This window comes from Carcharhinus amblyrhynchos, chromosome 15 (genome assembly GCF_965287045.1).
Source record: "Carcharhinus amblyrhynchos chromosome 15, sCarAmb.v2.hapA, whole genome shotgun sequence".
NCBI lineage: Eukaryota > Metazoa > Chordata > Chondrichthyes > Carcharhiniformes > Carcharhinidae > Carcharhinus > Carcharhinus amblyrhynchos.
Window position 1 is genome coordinate 71,895,315 of NC_137338.1, and position 7,650 is coordinate 71,902,964.

The window sequence follows — 7,650 nt, forward strand, 5'->3', positions numbered from 1 at the left end:
TTAAAGGAGGTCACCAGATTGCCTGATGTTTGCTGTGTATAGATCATGATTAGAGGATGTGAGGGTGAGGAGAGTTTTCCAGGATGCATTGACAGCATGACAAAATACAGAGTGTTTGATGCCTCCAATGTAGAAGCCAGCATGATGAATTTGATGGGCCGAATGACCCCCCCTCCCTCCAGTGCCGTCATAGATTTATGACACCTCTCTTTTCAGAGAGTCACCATTGAATGGGAGCCCAAGCCTAGCACTTTCCCCTAGTCCCACATTCCCCTCCTATAGACCTGGAAGACTGAATATGTCTGGAAGTGGTTTGAGGAGCAGAGATCTCAGTAAGTACAGATCCATCAGTGAGTGAGGCAGACTCGATGGGCCGAGCAGCCTAATTCTGCTCCTCTGACTTATGGTCTTATGGGTTCAGAGGTCAGCGGGGGTAGTGACTTTGGTTCTGCCTCACCACCTCACACCTTCAAAATGGCAAAACCCAAGCTGCAGCAGCCCTTTAAGAACTGCTTGCTGCAGTTTTCAATGCTTTGCTCACACAGATGTTTGTGGCTTTTGGAGCACCAAGGAGACAGGCAAGGAACAATTACCAAACTCACTCAAATGAAATACACGATCCCCCGTCCCCCAACCCATGGAATCTATTGGAGTCAATTAGGCCGTTTTATCCATGAGGGAATGTAACAATTACACAGCTGTGATTCCTACTGTATCAAAGGATGGAGCCGGCAGTGACCACGCGGTTTTGTTTGCAATGGTGAAATGGGAATAAGCAGTAATTATGTTTTACAGGTGGGGAGGGGCTAGAGCATATATCCAAGGAACATTACTGTTGCCTGAGCCAGCCTGACTGTGAAAATCCCCAGTTTTAGTCACTACCAGCAGTTATGACGGTCATTGGTGGGACTGCACCTAAATCAAAAGTTTTTACTTCATTACAAAAGCTGAAAATGAACTCTGGCTGGTGTCTTAAAGAGAGTCAGAAAGCTAAGGATTCGAGCCCCCCCACTCCAGACAGCCCTGGTGCCCAGGGACAATAGTTCCAGTCTCTGATTCCCAGGGAGATGCCCACTGGAGTCCAATAAGAGTGAGTTAGTCCAACCCCAAGCCAGTGAAACAATAACAGTTTTCTTGATAATAGGTTTAATAGGTTTATGCAGCATTACATGTTTGGCTTCTCCCTGCTAACCCAGTGTCCAACAGTCTCTCTTTATATTCTTCACAGTGCCAGTAAAACAAATTAACTAGTTTAAAAAACAATTAAGCTGACTGATAGCTCCTAAGGGGCACTGTGACTAAAGAAAATAGTCAGAAGTGTTTTACTGAATCAAATTAAAATGTTATTTTGGTGGGTAATGAAACAGTCTAACCCCCGCGCTGCCCACCAGTCACAGAAAGAAGTCACTCCTTACAAGCTCTCTAAGTAATTAATTAGCCAATGTCCTTCACCCATGTATAATTAACATACAACTAACAGAACAGAGTGATTGCGGCACGGTGGTTAACACTGCTGCCTCACAGTACAAGGGTTCAATTCTCAGTTTAGATCACTTTCTGTGCAGAGTTCTCCCCATGTCTGTGTAGCTTTCCTCCAAATGCTCCAGTTTCCTCCCACAGTCTGAAAGATATGCTGATTAGGTGCATTGACCGTGCTAAATTCTCCCTCAGTGTACCTGAACAGGCACCAGAGTGTGCAGGATTTTCACAGTAACTTCATTGCAGTGTTAATGTAAGACTACTTGGGACACTAATAATTAAACTTTAAACGTCAGCCTCCCTCTGCCCCTACCTTGTGTCTAATTGGTCTCCCTGGTCAGGCTAATGAACTTCTGACATAAAGAGGATTGTTTTTTGAAATAAGCCAGAGCTGTATCTGTTTGCTGTCAGCACAGTGGAAGCTATGAGTTGTCTTGTGCTGTCAGAGGCGGAAGGGAAAAGCAAAATAGGAATTTATTAAAAAAACACTTCAGGAACGTTCCATTGTTCTGTTAAAAGTGAAAGTGCAGCATGTTAAAAACAGCCCAAGACAAGCAGTGAAATATGACACTAGACACAAATCCTTCTCTTGATAGCTGGCTATTTACAGAATGCACGATTACCTTCTACCTACTCTCCCTGCCTCCCTTTATATTGGTTGAGACCTTATCTTAACATGCTTTTGGGAAGAGTGGGGAGGTGATAACAAGGATTTCTAAGCTAATTATTAGCCCACAGAACCACATCATAAATTCTCCTTCCTTGGTCAACAAGTTTTGACATGGGACTTGAACCCAGAGCTTCTGGTGCAGAGATTGAGTCAGTGACCGGAATTCTCCACAACTTGCCCACAGCTGGGATTTTCCAGCCCCAATACAGTGATGGAGTTCTCACTGGCAGCAGTAGCAGAATGCGTCAGACTGGAGATTTCTGGTCACTATCATTACCATAGCTGCTTAGCATCTTGTTATACTCTTTTGAGTAGCAACTAAATAAAACTACTGACACATAATAAAAGCAAATTACTGCGAATGCTGGAAGAGAAAATGCTGGAAAATCTCAGCATGTCTGGCAGCATCTGTCAGGAGAGAAAAGAGCTGACATTTCGAATTAATGACGCACCCCTTTAGAAGCACTATAACAAAGCCCAAAATTTTAAAGTAAACTTATCACATTCAGATAACATTGTGGGGAGGAGTGTTGCTTTACAGTCTTGAGTATGCGTAATTAACTAATTAAACAAACTAACAAGGGTGAGGGAAGGGAGTTATCAGGTAAGCCTAATCTGCCCTTGCCCACTGTCCACCAAAGCACATTTCTAACAAGGTCTGTAACAGTCTAAGATGAAAGCCCCCCACCATCTTAAGGGTATCAAGGCTCTGGCCAATGACTTTAAATGCAATAGAATTAAATACAATAGAAAGATGGGGACCTGATGCACACAGAATCATCTCCCCCATGCTAAAATACTGAGAACCTCTGCTCGGTACACCTCTCTCCGTCTGTGCACTCCTATCCGCTGTATAGAGTGATCCCACCACGGCTGCTGTGGATGGTGTTGACTTTCCTATTATTCTTTCAAACACACCTCAGGATGACTGCCATACTGATCTTTGATTTGATTTGATTTATTATTGTTACATGTATTGGTATACAGTGAAAAGTATTGTTTCTTGCACACAGTTCATAGAGTTCATACAGTACATAGGGGAGAAGGAAAGGAGAGGGTACAGAATGTGGTGTTGCAGTTACAGGTAGAGTGTAGAGAAAGATCAGCTTAATATCTGGTAGGTCTATTCAAAAGTCTGATTGCTGCAGGGAAGAAGCTGTTCTTGAGTCGGTCGGCACATGATCTCAGACTTTTGTACCTTTTTTCCAGCAGAAGTAGGTGGAAGAGAGAATGTCCAGCATGCATGGGGTCCTTGATTATACTGGCAGCGGGAAGTGTAGACAGAGTCAATGGATGGGAGGCTGGTTTGAGTGTTGGACTGAGCTACATTCACAACCTTCTGTAGTTGCTTAGGGTCTTGGTCAGAACAGGAACCATAGCAAGCTGTGGTGTTTGGAATCATCTAAGGTTGAAGAAAACTGTATGTGGACAAATGCTCGCTGCCAAACACCTGCTGGGGTGATCTGAGACAGCAGAGGCTGTTATAATTGAGTTTGTATTCAGATGACAAGTTTAAATACCCAGGTGAACTACAGCTCAATCACACCTGTTTGACTGGTCAGTTTCTCAAGTCCAGGAGTCCAGTACTGTTCATCCAGTGCCAATTTAAAGCCAATTTCCAACAACTCATTAACATCTCCTGCAGAAATTATTTGCAGCAATGCCTGTATGCCCTCCTGTAATTAATGAATATATGATTTCACCCAGTATACTTCTCATTTATTCTTAGTCATGCCTCTATTAAAACCAGATTCTTAAAAAATCTAATCTTTCATGGGATGTGGGTGTCACTGGATGTTGCCCATCCCTAGTTACCCTTGAATGGCTTGCTAGACTATTTCAGAGGGCAGTTAAAAGACGACCACACTGCTCTGGGTCTGCAGTTACACATTGGCCAGACTGGGTAAGGATGGCAGATTTCCTTCCCTGAAAGACATTAATGAACCTGATGGGTTTTTTCAACAATTGACAATGGCTTCATATTCCAGATTTTATGAACTGAATTTAAATTCCACCAAGCTGCTATGGTGGGATTTGACTCCATGTCCCCAGAACATTAGTTTAGATTTAGTCACTTTTTAAGCTGGAGTTGTACTTCCTAAAAGAAACTTTAAAGAAAAACTTTTTTAAAAACTTTAGCCACCTCCCTAACCCCCTCCAGGCCCCTCCAATCCTGCACCTTCTCCATAGAGAAACGTTGGATTCCCATCAGATTCAAATGAGAGTTGCAATGATAAAAGTCAATATCCAACCCACTGGACCACCCAGTACTGGGACCCCCTTGGCTGTGGGGAATGTACAACATATGGCAGACAGTCTGTCTGATTGTCTTTTAAAAGTCATCAATGTAATCTGGAATTTGAATCATAGAATCCCTACAGTGCAGAAGGAGTCAATTCAGCCCATCAAGTCTGCAATAACTCTCTTACCCAGGCCCTATTCCCATAATCCCATATTTCCCTGCTATCCTCCTAACTTACATATGTTGGGACTTTATGGGTCAACTTAGCCAGGCCAATCCACCTAAGCTACACATCTTTGGATTGTGGGAGGAAGCTGGAGCACCTAGAGGAAACCCAGACAGACAGGGGAGAATGCGCAAACTCCAAACAGATAGTCATCCAAGGTTGGAATTGAACGCAGATCCCTGATGCTGTGAGGCAGCAGAGGTAACCACTGTGCCACCATGCCGCCCCTGGAGTTGGGCTTCTTGTTTACGGATATTTCACATCGGATTGGGATAGAACTGTTCAACAATTTCTCAAGCGCGTACTCGTTGATTAATGCTCCAATCTAGACTGAATTATGGGACATCTGCTGAGAGTGGCAGTGAATGTGAGGCTACTGATCACTACAACTGGGGCTCAGGGTCTTTGGGTGAAACAGGGTTTCTGATCCTGAATGGAAGTGTAGATGTGAGTGAGTAACAGGCTTGAGTGAGATGCCCCTTGAGCCAAGTCAATCACCGACACACAATGGCATATCTTGAATGGGTGAGGTTATACAGTGTTAGGTCTACCTTCACTAAGAGTCAATCAATCCTCAGCTGGAGGTCGAGTACTATTGCCTCCTCACTGTTACACAATGAGTGCAGCTAAACTTTCACAATGATTGCCTTGCCCAGTGTGATGTCCAGTCTCTCAGGAATTTCAGAGGGAAGGTGTTGTAAGGGCATGCGTCAGAGTCCCTTTGGTGTCTCACTTCAATTCAGAGCCATACTCTGGACATAACAGGAGTGAGTAACAATGCCAAATAATGCGTTAAAACAACAATTTTATTGAATATTGAATAATAATTAAAATAATCATGAGTAATATAACAATTACAATTGACACAAAAAGTAAAAAGAAAAATAACTTTACTGAAGGGAGAAAGTACTTTATACATCATAAGGTAGGAATAAAGAAAACCAACTCCATTTACACACTCTATTACAAACATTCTCAACAGCTCCCCAAAATGAATAACCCCAAATTAGTCTGTCTAATTTGGTAACATTCCCCTTGGTACACATACCAGCAGGTCTCTGAGAAACCTTACAATGGGTGGACACGTTAGTCAGTCACTCTGTGGCCTGCCTCTACCTCCTGTTGTCCCCAGTAATTCATTATTGCATTCGGCTACGAGTCATAGAGTCATAGAGATATACAGCATGGAAACAGGCCCTTTGGCCCAACTCATCTATGCCGACCAGGTTTCCTGAATTGAACCAGTTCCATTTGCCATTGTTTGATCCATATCCCTCTATACCTTTCCCATTCATGCATCTCTCCAAATGTATTTTAAATGTTGTAATGGTACCCACCTCTACCAATCCCTCTGGTAGCTCATTCCATATAAACACCACCCCCTCTGTGTGAAAGGTTGCCCCTCAGATCCTTCACTTTAAACCTTCACCTTCACTTTAAACCTATACCCTCTACTGTTGGACTCCCTTACCCAGAGAAATCCTGGAAGCAGTTCCCATTAAGCCAAATTCCTTGCTCCATTCCATCTTTTCAAAGCCTGATGCAGCCATTCTCAAAACAATTGGGCCTGGTTAGCACTGCTGCCTCACAGCGCCAGGGACCAGGCTCGACTCCTGGCTTGGGTCACTGTCTGTGTGGAGTTTGCACATTCTCCTCGTGTCTGTGTGGGTTTCCTCCAGGTGCTCCAGTTTCCTCCCACAGTCCAAAGATGCAGGTTAGGTTGATTGGCCATGTTAAATTGCCCCTTAGTGTCTTGGGGACTAGCAGGGTAAATACATGATGTTATGGGGATAGGGCCTGGGTGGGATTGTGGTCAGTGCAGACGCAATGGGCCAAATGGCCTCCTTCTGCACTATAGGGATTCTATGATTCAAAAGTCTCAGTCCTTCTTGATTCTCCACATAGGCACTGTAAGATCATGCAGACTTGACAATATCCAACTTGCTTATGCATCTTTTAATCGTGTCTTCCCATCTGTCATCAATCAGGTACTATGTCCCTCAGCCAACTTCAGGCTCGAAACATTGTCTCTGTTCTCTCAGCACAGAGGCTGTCAGACATGCTGAGATTTTCAAGCATTTTCTGTTTTGGTTTCAGATTCCAACATCCGCAGTATTTTGCTTTTATCTTAGGGAAAAACATACCTGTATTTTTAGTAGTGGCACATCTCTCATGTTCAGTCAGAACAGCAGCTGTGAATATGATGTGCAAAAAGTCCAAATCTACAGTTAATAATAATACTGAATATATAATTGGGCAATAATCAAAGCACCGTCACATCTAGGTTTAAATCAATGGCCTGAATTTTACTGGCCCACTTAATAATGTATGTGGTCCAAAAATCATTGCATTATCTTCTCCTGAGAAATTAATGCTTAATTTACATCTATATTCTTCCTCCTCCCCCACGTTGCATGCCCCAAGAGGCCATTTGAAAGGACTGACTTCCATTGATTTGATTTATTCATGGAACTCCTACAGTGCAGAAGGAAGCTACTCAGCTCATCCAGCTTGCAGCAACAGCAATCCCAGCCAAGCCCTATCCACATAACCTCACTTATTTATCCTGCTAATCCCCCTAACCTACACATCCTGAGACAGCAACGGGCAATTTAGTATTACCAAATCATCTAGTGCAACAATTATTGTCACATGTATTGGAATTCAATGAAAAGTATTATTTCTTGTGTGCAATGCAGTCAAAACATACCATTCATAGAGTACATAGGGGAGAAGAAAAGGAGAGGGTGCAGAGTGCAATATTGAAGTTTAAAAGCATTAGTTAAGTTTTAAGAGCATAGAACAAGAGTAAAAGATGGAATTATGACTTTGCTGGAGACGATTGCCTGATAATGCTTGGCAAAATACTGCTTTAGTTTGCCATTGCATTCTGCAGTGTGGCTAACCACTCTTACTGCCTGCCATTAGGTGTATTGGAAGGATTTACAGGCTCATATTAGCTATGTAATGAATGACCATTCATGGCCATCAAATCCTGGAGTGGGATTTGAATCCAGAGGTAGGAACACTACT